This window comes from Anoplolepis gracilipes, chromosome 11, assembly GCF_047496725.1.
Source record: "Anoplolepis gracilipes chromosome 11, ASM4749672v1, whole genome shotgun sequence".
In the NCBI taxonomy this organism is placed as follows: Eukaryota; Metazoa; Arthropoda; class Insecta; order Hymenoptera; family Formicidae; genus Anoplolepis; species Anoplolepis gracilipes.
Genome location: NC_132980.1, coordinates 6569795 through 6586471, shown reverse-complemented (window position 1 = coordinate 6586471; position 16677 = coordinate 6569795). Strand labels below are relative to the sequence as shown.

At 35.4% G+C, this 16677-nt stretch overlaps 2 protein-coding genes across 5 annotated transcripts in view; one reads left to right on the top strand and one right to left on the bottom strand.

The window, feature by feature from the left end:
- LOC140671419 (growth factor receptor-bound protein 14) overlaps positions 1 to 16677 on the bottom strand; it is a 273947-nt gene that overhangs the window by 205386 nt on the left and 51884 nt on the right. The window lies entirely within an intron of this gene.
- LOC140671418 (SET and MYND domain-containing protein 4) overlaps positions 10301 to 16677 on the top strand; it is a 115872-nt gene continuing 109495 nt past the window's right edge. The window contains exon 1 of one of the 3 annotated variants that reach the window (XM_072902689.1): positions 10301 to 11989. The gene's annotated coding sequence lies outside the window, so the exon portion shown is untranslated. The remainder of the gene's footprint in view (positions 11990 to 16677) is intronic. The other 2 variants (XM_072902690.1, XM_072902693.1) reach the window with 2 other exon arrangements.

The window sequence follows — 16677 nt, the reverse complement described above, 5'->3', positions numbered from 1 at the left end:
ATTTATTTTAGAGAAAGTTGTATTAAAAAATTTTGAAAATATTCTTTTTACTTGTAATTTTAAACAAAAATATCTGGAAAATCGGGAATTTTCAAGGAATTTTTTTTACAAGATTTGAGTAGACGCCATGTATATTAGTCAAAGAAATTCATCACTATTATGAATATCAATATGCATCTTTTCGAGGCAAAATTAAAAATTTCATATATAAGCTTCACTTCTATGCAATTTAGCATATTATTAATTCTTGAATTGCTTGGAAGCTTTAATGCGATGACACGTGAGATTCCTTGATTCTCTCAAAGTCGCTTCACCCGCGATATTTGGAATCTCGTATTGCGTCGTCTTAGTAATAATTCAGCGGAATTATAGAAGGAATTAATTAACCGCGCTTCGTATGAAATGCGATCGTTATACCTATCTATATCGCGTTTCCGAGAACGTGAAATTATAATACACGAAAACGAGGCTTCCCACATAACAAAGCCTTAAATATTTCTGCGAATTATTATATATTACTCTGGAAAAAAAAAACACAGTTACAACCCATTTTGGGGTCCACGATTAGTAATCAAATTATTTGGATTGCTCATAATTAATTTTTGCAATTATTAATAGCTATTGTATTTATTTCAAAGATTTTTAAGTTATACTAGCCAATTCTCTCAATTAATTCCGTCGATATCCAGTTACGCAATGATAATTTTTACTTAAAGGGCACTAATTAAAATGTTAAGTTGCTTAACTAAAAATAAAAATGGTCCAAATTTCTCCCAAAGTAATTGCAATTTTGAGTTATTTAAATTAAAAGTAGATTATTTACATAAAATTAGGGTTACGAGTAATTCAAATAATTTGATTACTAATCGTGGGCCCCAGTGGATTGTAACCGTGTTTTTTTCCCAGAGTAGTAAATAAAGGAACAGAAACAAACTCAATTGTTTCTTTAATTAATTTAATTTTCGTAATCGGGGATTAGTTTCAAAGCTGTCGTAAGCGGATTTTCATGGTTTCAGGGTTCGGTTACGAACGAACATGTTTAAAAGAACCCCCTTGAAAACGAGGGGCACACGCGAGGCGAAGCCACGCGAGACAGGACAAAGAACAGACCTGGAGAAAGAAGGGAGAAGGGTGCATATACGCATGGGTGGCATCGCACGCACGCGTTCGCATAATTGCATGCTCGCAACGTTTGCCGACACACAATGCCACATGACGCGAGACGTGAAAACCGGGGACGGAGAAGGAACGTAAACGCTACCGTCGACCAACCGTGCCCCAGATCTTGGCTCCGTGTACGCGGAGTGCCATCTCGCCCTTGCCGTCGTACGATGAACCACGAGGGGTCTTCGTTGTACAGGTGAGTCGTATATACATGTATATTGTTCTGTCGCGCAGGCGTACGCCAGGAACGGAATCGAAGCGGAAACACGAAGGCTTATATTATTATTCTTCAGTTAGTTTGATGATATTCTCATATCTATTAATATTCGACTCGAAATATTCATTATATAAACTATGTTGAAAATTCAAAGACATTATTTCCTCAGATGACACATGATATTTCAAACTACAATATAAACTTAATTCGGAACTGTAAATTTAATTTGTAATGTTAATAAAATTTATATATATATATATATATGTATATATATTAAATAATATATATTAAATCATGATAAATTCACAACGTAATATATTTAATATGTATAATTAAAATGTTATTTAATATAACTTAACGCAATTTAAAACAAAAAAAAATATACATGTATGTATATAGTTTTAAAATTACACTTATATTAAATATATTAAATAATGTGTTAAATATTTATATTATTTAATATAATTATTTTACATATTATTTAATATAATTGTAATTTTAAAACTATATACATATATATATATATATATATATATATATATATATATATATATTTTTTTTTTTTTTTTGTTTTGTTTTAAAGTGTGTTAAGTTATACTAAATAACATTTAAATCATGTATATTAAATATATTACGTTGTGAATTTATTATGATTTAATATTCTATTTGATAAACAACATTTTCTGCTATATACGTATACAATTGAATTGTCGCGTTGTATTCAATCTACCTACGTTCCTGGTTGAATCTACACACGATGTTTTGAGTTCACCGGCATTCAATCCCGCCACCGCCCCTCCCACATTCCGCTCGGGACCGGTGACGTAGCGTGACGTCACGGTAGGCGCCAGTTCCCGGGACGGACGATCGATCCTGGTCATCGTGCACGACGACCATTACCACTACCATGGTCGGCGCGCGTGAAAGAAGGGACACGAATACGCAAATGCGTCGCCGAAAATCTCGGGGTCTTCGATTTGTAGACGGGCGGCGACGACGGTCCACGTGCTCGTGTAACGCGCCTTCGGTTCAAGGTCTTTCACTAAACCAGACTTAATGTCAGGTCAAGTTAATACGCTCCTCAAATTGCGTCGGAGACCATCGACATGGGCGAGCATTAATTGAGACGAATGACTTTCGTGGATCAAACGATTAACACGCACGCAGATACAGATAAATTTATTCGCAAGAGGTGTTCAAAGAAACGAGCATGATTAAAAATTTGCGCGGAAAAAAACCTCCGAATACCGGGTACGTCTCGGCTTCTTGTTTGTCACGCGTTGAACCACCGAATTTAGAGACGATGGGCTAAATTTACATGGTCGGGTCGCGACGTGTCTGACGGCGGGCTCGTCGAAATGTTCCAAATATATAGAAACGAATGGGAGCATCAACGGGGGACAGAGAAAGAGAACGCAACCGAGGAGAGCTCTTGTGAGAAAAGGGTTAGAAAGACGAGGGGGATCGTAAGGATAGGAAAACGAATGTACGAAGGGGGGGGGATGACAAATGGCGTGCGGGAACGCCGTCGAGGCAAGGATAAGCGACGGGAGGACGTGCTCTGCGACGAAGAACGAAATCGGTTCAATAAATGCAGCGCGTGCGGGGCCGTCGGCACCGCTTACGGTCGTTGACGACGAGGGGGGCGCGACGCGAGGGGAGCGAAGAGGCTGGGCGGGAAAGTCTGTCTGCATGCGCGTGCGAGAAAGAGAGAGAGAGAGAGAGAATATAGCCGGGGCACGCGAAACGAGCGCGACGGAGAGACAACAAACCCACGCCTGCGCCACGTGTAGCGAGCGTAGTGGTAATAATAGTTTGTAGGGATGAGCTAAATAATTATTTTTCTACGTAACGGTTACCACGGTTATCGGTATACAAATAACTCATCATTTAAACAGTTATTTTATCAAGTCTATTAAGATCGATTTAATAATATAACATCGCATATTATATTATATTATATGTACAATATTATATCATATAATGTATAAGTAAATATAATATAGTATATATAATATAATATAATACAATTAAATAAAATATATATAAAGAGTTATAAAATAACTGTTATTGGAGAAAATTGATAATCAGTTACAACGGTTAGCTCTTGACAATAATTACAAAAGTAACAGATATAAAAATATCACTCATCATTAATAGCTTGAACGAAAAAGAAGAAGAAACGAAGAAGTAGGTAGACGTCTCTAGCGAAAATACTAGAAAATATCTAAACTGAAAGAGTCTCTAAAATTAAAAGTTTAGAAGACAGAGAACAAATATTTTCTTTTGCTTTCGCGTGATCTTTTCAAAGGATTCGTTTGTGTAAAGGCGGCTCTAATGAAACAAGATACCAAAGAGCCGAGGCGATCAGAGGGGACAGTTGCTTTTGCTGATCGATAACTTTGCGGATCGAGCGCGGGAAAGAAACCGGATCAGGCAGAGAGAGAGACAGAGACAGAGTGATAACAATGCAACGTGCTCTCACGATCACCAATGTATCGCTTATCTGTCTGTCACTGATATTATCGTTGATAGTAGTGCGTCCCGTTCATGTCGATCAATTGTCGAATTATCTGTACGTTTCTACGCTTTACGCAAAATGAAATCAAGTTTATTAGCGATTCCACTTTTAATGATGAATAATATTATCTTACCTCTCTCAATTTCAGCTTTGATTAATTATTTCTTGCGGTATAATTGATATTTTAATTCTTTTACAATTTTTTGATTATTATTCAATTTACGGGAGGCACTTTTTACAGCTTTTTGTTGGAGACTCTCGCGTGGTTTTTGCATTTGTAATTATTCACGGACTCAAGCGACCTTGACGGAAAAGATGGACGATAACAGTAATTAGTTGGCCGACGGCTTTCATGTTAAGTATGCTAATGAATGCGGAAAGCAAGAACTGTCTGTATAAATTGAACTTATTATTCAGTTACAACGTAAATTATTCCGCGAAGAAATGCTCGACGACATTTGTCACGTTCGATAAGACATGCTATGTCACTATAGTTCTATAATAATTTTCAAGTAATTAAAGATTGCGCGACCTAAGAAAACCTTCACATTTATACCAAAATATAAAATGGCTAACTGTGCGTATAAAAATTATTAATTAAATCATAGTTCTTTTTTATTTTTTAATTCATGACGAAACTCAAAATATGAGAAAATTCACTCTAATGTGAAAGAGAGAGAGAGAGAGAGAGAGAGAGAGAGAGAGAGAGAGAGAGAGAGAGAGAGAGAGAGAGAGAGAGAGAGAGATCACCAAATAATAATAGTCCTAAATAACGATAATATCAATAACTCATTTTGATATCGATTCGGAGGAATACGATTTTCAACTAACAATGCCACGCCTGTAGATGTCGGCTAGATGAACGGGGACAATGGGGAACGAGGGAAAGGGATGAATGAGAGGCAGAGAGAGGGGAGATGGACGAAAGAGGGAGAGAGACAGACCGAGGTAGAAAGAGACAGGATGATAACAGAAGAGGCATCGACCGGTCGGCACGTTGCCTGGACAACACAACGAACGTCGACTTTAGCCGAATTATTTGTTAAGCCGCACTTACACATACACGTACACACACACACATATGCACACACACACACACACACACACACACACACACACACACACACACATATGAAATGCGTCGTTTATTAGTATTGAACGAGAGTTGCATCGGTTTATCCCGGAATTAACGTTGTGCGAATATGCTGCAAACCTAGAATATTCGTGCCGCTTAAATCAAATCCCGGGATATCGTCGAATCTTCTGTGTTTAATCGCTAATTGAGCGAAACGCATCAATTTAGAGTTTCGGATACAATTTTGTTACTCGCTCTTTACATTTCTTTGACAAGATCTTTGAATTTTCAACATCCGAAAAATTCTGCAATCGTTGATATTCTCTGGCACTTAAGCGATTGTCATTTAAAAAAAAAAAAATTTTTTTATGTCAAATTTTATACATGAGAATATAAAAAAAAAAAAATTACTATGTAGATATAGATGTTACGAAAATAAAAAGAAAAAGAAAACGTAATTTGCCGCGGAACGGACGCGAGAGAAACGCCTTTATGAGGATATTGCGTTAACTGGAGCCTTTATAAACTCTTGGTAATTAAATTAAGCGTAGTTACGGGCACGTAACTGCCAGACACGGGGCTTCGCGAGATGCGCCCTCTATCTACGAATACATACGTTTTACTGAAATGCAATTCACCCTCGCGTTTTAAATGACACGCAACGACAATTATACTCGTCGCTTCCCTTCCTCTTTCGTGCATATTCTCCCTCGTCTGGTGTCGTGTCCCTACGATAGATCGGTTGGGCAAGGTCCGGTACGCTTTTCAAGCGACGACAGTCGCTTCCAAACGGGGGTTGTTCACCCCTATCCCGATCGAATTTTAGGGCTCGCCAGGATTGCGAAATAATACGCAGCTCCGTGAATCAAGTGAGTCGGAAAATAACGTTAATAAAAATTTTCCTCTCACACATACATCTATTTAACGCGGATGCGCGTCAATCATAATTCTTGAATTTTTTTCACATTAACGAAATAAAGATTTATTAATATATTGTAATAGTTTCGTGTTATTTAAAAGAAGAAAAAAAAAAGGAAACAAGAAAATACTAATTTAAACATTTTTCCATATAAAGCTTCATCATCGCGTACATTATACTATTTATAACAAAATGTGTGAACCGTATTTTCCATAAATTATTTTCCGCCAGTTAAATGGACAGAATGCGAAACATCCGAGTCTGGTAAAATGGTCAACGGCCAAAGGTTAAGAGAAATATGCAGTATCGCGGAGAATGCAGAAGAATTGCATGCAAAAATGTCGTGTTAACGGTGCGCCATTAATCAGCAGGAAACCGCAGGCGCGCGTGCGGCATCGCGTCTAGCCACGCGCAATTAAGGTAAACACGTGGTGGAAATTAATTAATCGATGTGCGCGATGCCATGCGTGGAGAACGACGTCATTTGTTGCACAAACCAGTCGTTGTCGCGTCGGTGTCACGCGAGCGAATGCGACGATAATGAACGAAGCGAACCAGCGTATTTTTTTAACATGACGTTGATACAGAGTTATTACAAAAATGTGCGTTGTAATTCTGTGTATCTGATAAAAATGATCCGACAAAAAATCCTGCGCGTATATAATCAAGCTTGTGGTGTTTGATCGCCCTAAGAGCGATTAAACCAATTTGTTATGAACACATGTTCGACTAAAAATAAGTTCTGAATTTGATTTTAATAAAAACAATACATTAAAATAATATAAATAATGTAAAACAGCCCGTGATTGATGCTATTTTTAGCTTTAAAGAACAAGATTCTTTTGAATCCTTGATTAATCAATCAAACGCTTACTCGAAGTATTCATTGGTTTAATCTAATAATCCAAGTACCCCTAATAACTCAAAATAGAGTTTATGACGCCATTAATTGCTGTCAGGACTATCAAACTTGCTTCACTCGAAGATCCATTTTACGCGTCAATTTTATCAAAAATAATTTTCCAATTTTTCATAAAAAAGAAATCCATGTCATAATATCGATCTAATTGAATTTATTTGGAACACTCGGTATAAAGAGGTTTATTCCTCATAACATGTCGCATTCTACACGTGTGTCACTTAAGCTATCTACGCGAATTTTTTCATTCGTTTATCTCGTTATCGCAGCATCTATCACAACGATCGATCGTGTTCCTGACACACCTGTCCGCACCAAGAAATATACTAGATGTAACCGTGTCGGTTTCTGCGAGATATAATAAACGTATCACAAAAATCGAGGAAACACGGTATACTTCATCACACTTGTGTCAATAGCGCGGTGATAACAGCTGGCATTAGTAATACAACACACGAAAAGAATTCATTTACAATGTGTTGTTAACCTCCACGAGCCGAAGGTTATCCAAACAAGTTTCGCTCGAATTATTCACGCAAAATCTTTTTTACTTCCTCCCATCGCTTGCTCGAGACCTTTATTCTTTGTTTTGTGTAGAACGTATATAGTGTCTCTAAAGTTTAATTGCACTTTTTTTCCTCCATCGATTTAATGATCTATTTAATAATTAATTTGATTGATTTGATTGACTGCTTTAGTGAGAAAGATATTTTCATAATTAATGCTTAAATTCAAATGCAACTTAAAAATTCAATTTTAACAGTCTACCTATTATAATTTTTCAACGTTTACTTTCTTTTTATATTCAAATGAGATAGCTCAATAACTGAAATTTTGTTTAGTTAGACGATTGAAAGAAGATTAAGATTTTTTTAACCAAATTTTATTCTGAGTCACTAAAATGAATCGCTTTAATCTTTAATTTAAAAATAATCACTATGTACATATCTTAAAAAAGAGGAACCTGTTCGATCTTAATAAAGAAATTTAAAGGTTAATGTGCTGATGATCCTATGTATATTTTCATAAGAGAGGAAGATTTACTCGAATCAAACTACCTCAAAATTCTTCATTTCTAACGTAATTACTCGCTTTTACCGTTCCCAGTCTTGCAAATCCAAACCGGGCGAAATAATAAAAAATTATTCCGTCCTTAATTTCACCGAGGATTATCGCGATAATCGAATTCTTTCACCGAGCCGTCATTAACAGACAACCGAATATGACTGACTGACAATCAAAGTGTAGGACGCGACGAGAGTCGCTCTGCGCGATATCTCGCGCACCGACTCATGGCCGTTCACTCGACCGCCGTTGCTTGAAGGAAGCATCGACGAAATAACGCCGGAGACGAAAGCCGTTTATGACACACATTCTGACGAATGGGCGCCGTTTGACTGACGTAACGGACGATCGAGATATCTTAGAATACGACACGCGCATGGCAAACCATTCGCCGTGTAATTTTGGTTCGTGGTTACGTCAGGCGACAAATTCGTCTTAACTGCATTAACATGATAATAAATATAATTTGACAGTTCTCCGAACAAAACGGACAGTTTTCCTGTTATACAACGACAATAGAAGCAAAGTGCGTAGAAGGAAGTGATCGGTGAATTCGATGTGTATAGTAGTGATTCTTTTTATATTTTATTTTTTTTTTTACAGATTTTTGCGAGAATCTTCATTAAAAAATTAATTTTTCATTTTTTCCTGACGCTTTTAGAAACACAAAATTATTCCAATTGGATTACTATTATATGTATTTTTTTATATAACTTTCTATCTCTTTTATATATTTATATTATATTATATAAATAAAAGTATATATTTTGTTTATAAAAAATATATATATACTTATTTATTACAGAATATTTTTTTGACATTTGACGAATAGAGGATTAAGACAGGATTTGAATAATTTTAGAATTTATATTGTAGCGTCGATAAAAATATAGAAAAAAACGATTATTTACCAAAATAAATGTATGTAATTCGTGATTACGACAGAGCTGCACAAATCTCAAAACAAAACTTCACGAAGAAGCGACACGTGTATGCTGATTTCGTAATTCATGCCGTGCGTAAAATTCCGCAAAAGTGTATGAGTCAGAAATATTTTTAAATTTCAATTTCACACATACTTTTCTTATATTATTAGTAAAATTTAGGTGGAGAAAAATATAATTATGAAATTATATTACACGAAGAAATGTATGTAACAGTGCTCGTTGTTATTCTCGGAATGTATTTTACGGATCAGAAGCTACGGCGAATCGATATAATCATGACAACGGTATAAATAAAATTATAGAGAAATTTGTTTCAATAAAACAAAAATATTGATATCTCGCGTAGTCACAGATATGTTTCAGAATCGTAATGATTACGAATTCGAATATGTAATATCGGTCTTAAATCGCGTTCAACATTACATATAATTCATATATATATATATATATATATATATATATATATATATTTATACATATATATATTTATAAGTAAATATATTTTATAAGTAAAGCTTCGCGTCCAATCATTCTCCGTTCGAAAGCACGTTTCATTATCGCGCGATAAAAGTTATCGTGCTGTCGTTATCAACTTTATCCCCGTTTCGCAATAATCGTCGCGGTGGCAATCATAAAAAGCGATCGTATGGCAGGAAATGAGAGACGCCAGGTGTTTCGAATTGCTCGCTAGGCGAGCTTTCGCAATGAGAAAGAAGTTCGTAAAACTTGGCGATCCTCGGTGTTTTCACTTGTTGCGCGATGATCGATGATCTTCTTCCCGTATCGTTTGATAGCCGCAAACCGCAGACATCGTGCGATGTTTATCTCCGTGGGAATACGTTTATTACCATCCTGGTATCTGATATCGATATTTCTAATAATATACAACTTTCCCTTTCCATCACGTGCTTTCGCTTTGCATTTCTGCTATACTTTAAATATAAATCATGCCGAATATTAATTTAATCTCCGCCGTGTTATATACGCATTTATGACACTGATTTTAAAATTTTCATAAATAAATTATCATTATTAAAATATTAATTTTACAGTTGTTAATTATTTATTGCTATGCTAACACGAGAAATTAAATAATTGTTCTTTAATACATGTATGTGTCCGTCTGTCTGTTTCTCGCGTTTTCGCACGCATTTACGTTTCACATTTAACGAATGACACGATCTCGGTTCGATTTATAATCATCACTACACTATATCTAATAATTTACATCGGACTATTGAACTATATAATGTATCGAGTGCGTGCTCCGCGAGATATTTTCCAATCATCTACAAAATATTAATTGTGCATATATGTATAAAAATTATAAATTATGTATATTTTTTTATTGTTTATAAATGATTACGCAATAGTTTGATGTTTAAAGATTTTTGAATAATTGCAATATTTCTTTAAAATATAATATACGTATATAATATTATTGAATATATAATATTGAATAAAATCATCCTGCTATTTCTTCTATATATGTATATGTACAATTAGTATATTCCACGATAATTATTCTATAATTATTCTAATTTTTATTGTAATATTGTCTCCATGTAGAAATTTTTATCATATTATTTCGTCGCGGAACAAGGAATACGGAGCAGTAACATGGTATATACAGCGCAAAGCGTATTCCGAGAAAAAAAACATCGGAGACGATTCTCGGAATTTGTCGACGAGCAGCTGCACGTATCCAGGCGCCTAATTACGCAAAGTCTAGTCTACAATAAGTCGATGATCATAAGAAGTTTAACCAATTGCGTTGGATTATTCTTTTCTAAATTCAATCGTGATTGGTTGGGGCTTCCTACGCCAACGACTTACTGTAGACAAGGCTTAATGCGCGCAGTAATACCAAGTTCAATATCCCGGAGAGGGGAGGTCAGTATCGGAAGGATCACTGCCGGGCGATGTTGATCCTCTGTTTCGCGCGTCTTAAATCGGTCGAAAGGGAGAATTTCGCGGGTGAACAAGTGTTCGGGAGTGCCGAATCGAGTAACGGGCCATTATCTCAGCACGTTCATTTAGTCTGCGGGAGTGTCGAGAGTGGAAAGACGGACGATCGTTTCAACATATTATTTATTAATCCATATACCAGAGTATATTGATTTATCGAACTAGATGGTGCATTGAGTGCGGGCCCCCAGCCCCCATAGCGTGAAGCGTATGAGGAAGAAAATTTCGCGGATCGCGGGTGATTCGAAATCGGTGGACGGGTCGATGGGCGCTGCACGGAATAAGTGGCGCCATCGCGCGGCAATACCGCGCGTTAATGCCGCGTACCGCCACAAGCAAGACAGCCTATAGAGAGGGTAAGGCTGCCGTGTCCGTGTCGCGGCGCTACGAGGGACGGTATCTGAGGGACGACTGCTGGCGATGCATGCGACAAGTCGTGTTACCGCGTAATATCGCACGGAAACCGACTGATCGTGAGACAGCCTATGGAGGAAAATAGCTGCTGTGCTAAAGTGTCACCGCGATTATTTAATCGGAGCCATCACTGCCGGCGATGTTGATCCTCTGATTTTCTCGCGTCTTGTATCGTCGGGAGTGCCGAACATAATAACGGGCGATTATTTCTTTATTATTATTAGTCTCCGCGATCGTGATTTACGTCTTGCGATATTCGTAAACGACATAACTGAGATAATTTATCGCGTTGCAAATGACAGATTTCGAACGAGTGTCGGGAATGCCGAGTTGATAGACAGACAATCGTTTCAGTGTATTATTTATTAATCCGCGCAAAAGAATGCACCGAGTTTTTGTATCGTGTATTATATATAACGCGTTGTACGTGTAATTTTATTATTCGTGTGGCGACAATCAAGCGAGAAAATATCGCGACGTATATCTGTATAATGTAATATCCGAAAATATTTAGTTATATAATTTGCCGATTGCTCGCGCGATGAATACTATTATTTTTTTCGCATTATTCTATGTCGTAAATAAAACAAAGTTCGGGCCGAGGAGTGCGATTATTATCGGGAGTGTCGTGCAAAATGTCGCGCGATCGTCATAAGTGATTAATTAGTGTACTCATGGTCATTTAAGTGCAAGTGTTTTGTGAGTATTTTGTGCTTTCGAAAATACATCGACAGAGGATTAGGATGAAACTTGGAATGACATCAGGTTTTTAATAATAAGGTAATTTACTACATTTTCGTGGAATTAATTTTTTTTTTTGTCACGATGATCGCATCGCATATTTCACGCAATTCCATTTGGGTGTATGAAACTGGATTTCATTTTGTGAAAACTCTTATTAATTAATTATTAATATTAAATTTAATAGTTCTAGGTAGATTAAATAAATAGTTTTATTTAATAGTTTACCTAGTAAAAAAATAGTGCTAGGCCGCTGTGAAAGTAAAGGGCCGTAAAATCTAATGAGATGAGTTCCATTGGGATTTCTGAGGGAGACTGAAACTCTCTCTCTCTTTCGGCACCAATATTGGCTGCATGTTTCTCAGACAACCGTATCATACAGGATGTTTGAAAACAGTCTTCACTCCTTTCAACAAAACGATGTTTCTCATTGAAAACTAAAATGATTTTTTTTTTTTTTTTTTTTTTTTTTAAACTATACGATTATATTTTTTATTTTTCTTTTATTTATATCCGTGCATTTTTTAGACGCTTGTTCAATTTTTTTTTCTACTTTGATAATAAAAGATTTTTATTTTATTGTACAATCATTTTCGCTGTTATTATTTTAGTTGAGCACAATATTTTCTTGACAACTTTTGAAATTTCAGCTTTTTAACAGTTCTGTCTGAATAAAATTTAACATGCTAATAATTTTAATTAGTGTTCCGTTTATTCATTTATTTATTTGTAATAATGTATGTTGGATTTTATTTAATTATTTATAAATCAATAAATCAAATTTGATAGTTTTAAGCCGACACTCTTAATTAGTATTTTATTTATTTATTATAATAAATAAATCAATAAACCAAACATTAATTAAAACTACCGTCTTATATATAATAAATAAATAAATAAAATTAACGTTTCCGATCATTTTAATTAATTTTTTGGTCACTCATTTTGAATCCACTATTTGAATCAGCGAATTTTCAACATCTTGTATAAAGGCGAAAGCGGATATAGTCGGTACCGATGATTAGCTCAAACGAAATGGCCTCTGCAAAAAAACGACGGCGGCACCTTCGACACCACCTTGTCTCACGTGCTGTTACGATTTCTCGTTCACCGTTCCTTTGTCGTCATATTTATCCTTCTTACGCGACGAGTACAGCGGGATTCGTGGCCTTGAAGTGTAACATAAGACCGTGGAAAGTTGTAACTGCGCCGGCGAAGATAATAACAAACACACGCAGATAATCAATGGCATGCCATTATTTGTTCGCCGAACAAAAGTATTTTTTTCCCGATTATCTCGCTCTTGCGAACGATTGAATATGTATTCGCGCGCGATAAGTAGAAGTGCAGCGCGCGAATGGGTTTTAATCACGTTCTCAAATTAGCGAGTGATCGTCATCAGCGTAAGATGTACGCAAAAAATTTGCAAATTCGTCCCGTTAAGCGAGCGTTCTCATTTGAAGAGAAAATTCAGAAGCAATTGTAAGGGATATCCTACGCTGGTGCATAATTAATTCGTAATTTATGTTCCGAGTGAATCGCATACGTAGATAATTGTCCTCCTCTCCTTTTCTCTTTCTCTCTCTCTCTCTCTCTTTCGTCTTTATTTGCGCGTTTGTAACGAGAAATAATACACGCATCACAATTCAATGCAAATTTAAACCTGTCCGTATCTGGTTGTAGATCACGATGATAGATTCACGCGGACCGTAACCTTTCGCGCCGAATTTTACGCGGTCAAAGTCTCTGTCGGATTAGAACCGTAGTAAATTAACACGTCGCAAAGTATGCTAACATATGACAAAAAAAAAAAAAAAAAACAATAAGCAAAATTCACGCGTCAGCCGCATGTACTTTGCGATAAAAATATGTTTTGCGCCAGGAGTTTAAAACTCAAAGATGACTGTCGACAAAAAAACTCACCGATTAAATATTCAACTAATTAAATTATCAAAAGCTCATTTTTATAATATAATGTGTAATATACTTCTTTGTGCTATTATATAAAAAATATAATTGTATAATATTATTTTTTATAATATATAATAATATTATATTATTTATTGAAGCGGGTGTCTTATTATTTATTGATAAAGAATTATATAAAATATTAATCTATAAGTATAATACATGTATATATAAGCAATATATAATTAGTATTAATATAAAGAATATTAATATTTATATATTAATAAAAACATTAATATACACTTTGCATCGCAACATACAGGATGAAGTTTAGCTACGTTTGTCGCACGACAAATTTTATTTGCTCGACAAATAATGTAACGTACATCATAGCGTTTAATCCATTGAAAGATTTGCTAGCGTTTACTGTAAAACGCCAGCTTTTTTGGCACGGTCGTTCACACTCTGCTTCCTCGTCTTTCCTGCCGTGCTCGCGAACAAACTGCGCAGTAAACAAACCCAAGTACGTTTACCTCGCACTACCGGCTCGTTGAGCCGCTTGATTTTTTCTTTTTTTTTTTTTTTTTTTTCTTGCCATTCCTCTCTCCATCCGCTCTCTAAATCGCTCAAGACGTTTAACGATGCGTCATGTGTAGTAAACAAATAGTCTTTCATCGTGTTTTTCAAGCGCCTTCTTCGCGCGAGTCTAGTTGTATCCTACGTGCAAACCTCAATAGACGTAAATACTTGAAATTACTATCGAATCAAATTGCTCGATTCATTGAATTAAGCTCGAGTCATTCTCGAAATCTCGGTGTGATTAAAAATTATCGATGCAATTTTTTTTTATCGATACGAGCCTAACAGTGTGTGCTGCAATCATCACCAATGGTGATTGCGAAAGATGATAATGACAACCTTGAAAAAGGTGCAAGTATCGATGAAGATATGATGGAAGAGTAAAAACGACAACCTGCCTTGTAATTTGATTTTCCGATGGATTGATATAAATTTGTGATTTGTTAGAATGACAAATATATGCCAAACGCCTTTTTTCTCAATGTATTTGTTGCATTAATATGCTCATTAATGCCTCAGAATTCTTATCTTATCAATTTGACTTCTTAGTGCCTTTATTACATCTTCGTCTTTACAACGTTCTACATACAGCCTACAATTTTAAATATAACTATGTCAGAATCTAAATTACTAATTATTCGCGGAAGCCACATGCTCATCTGGAAATACATACATGTGTATATAAAAATACAGTTATATTAAATATTTAATAGTATCATACGAGATTATTAATAATTGTGTGAAAAAAACAATGTATATATATTTATGATATGCAAAAGTATTCGTAAATAGCACATCTCTACGAACTTTGCTTTATATATACAAGATATTTATTTTTATATAAACTATACAATTTTTTTATAATGTATAAATGAATAAAAGAAAAAATATTATTAGATAGAAATCGATGAAAAATATGGAAAATTTATAATAATAAGTACATTTACTTTAAAAATTCGTTTAATAAAAGCTTTCAAAAATAATAACATAGTATAGATAATATACAAAGGCTAATAGAATAGCTTTTTAGATAAAACAGATAAACACATAAGGCACACATTCTTATCGATACGACACGTCGTGCAGGACATAAATCAAAAAATATAATCTGCTCGTGCACATCCATCATAACTCGAATCTATAGAATTAAATAATTTGAATAACAGCTATATTACAAGTATAAGCACACGTGTCAGTAAGCGTGACTTACCGCTCTTTGTTGATTTAAGCAAAGATTAATTATCACCATTCAAATTATACGATCGTCCTATCACGTTTTCGTGAATGGCGGCAGAGTTTAACACTTGTCACGAGGAAGCCCGTTATTACGTAGTGCCAAAGCGTGCCGAAAGTATGACAGTTTATTGCTAACACATTATTGTATTGGAAAATTAATATTCCCTGTATATATTTCACAGTAGCTTGAAATTATAATAAGGTTGTATACAAAAAATTTTCTAAGTATATATAATCCACACAGATGCAGAGATATATACGAACTCGCATAGAAAATCTTACCTCGGATGGACAATATACTCATATATCCAAAGCTACACTGCAAACATACGTATAAATGGCATAATATTGAGGAAAGAGTGGATTAATAAAACAAACCTTGATTACAACAACGTTCGACATGTAAGAAACATTGATTAGTAAACATTAATTAGTTATACAGATACATTCGGAAGAACATCCGTCGTGAATGTGAATGAATCCTAGATGCTTTTCGCGTTGCTTATAAGCAAAATTTATATATATATATATATATCAAGTCAGAGAGATAAACTCAAAACAGGAGCTTATCATCACAATAGCGTCAAAAAAAAAGAAACTTATCAGACTTGCTCGTTAAAGCTCTGCGATATGTTTCGACCACACGAATGTATATCTCCGAGTATCGACGATAATTAAGTGTCAACATCTCGCGCGTGTCGTAATAATTATCGGGAAAGCGATTATTTGTTAAGCTGTCGTGTATAATGTCCGTAATGGAATGCGAACTGTTCGTTCCTCGAGGCGTGATAAGCGCGAGCGCGAAATATAAGTTGCAGCAATTTGACACATGGAAATCGATTCCGCGTAGAGTAAACCTCCGTCTCTTATTCGAGATGTGTTATCGCGTTTATCATATATTATCCGTTTAAACTCGAGGAGAATTTTAAGAAGCGAATGCATTGCCAGATATACGTCACTTGATAACGCATCGCGATTCAGCGTCCTTTAGCGGAAAAATTCTT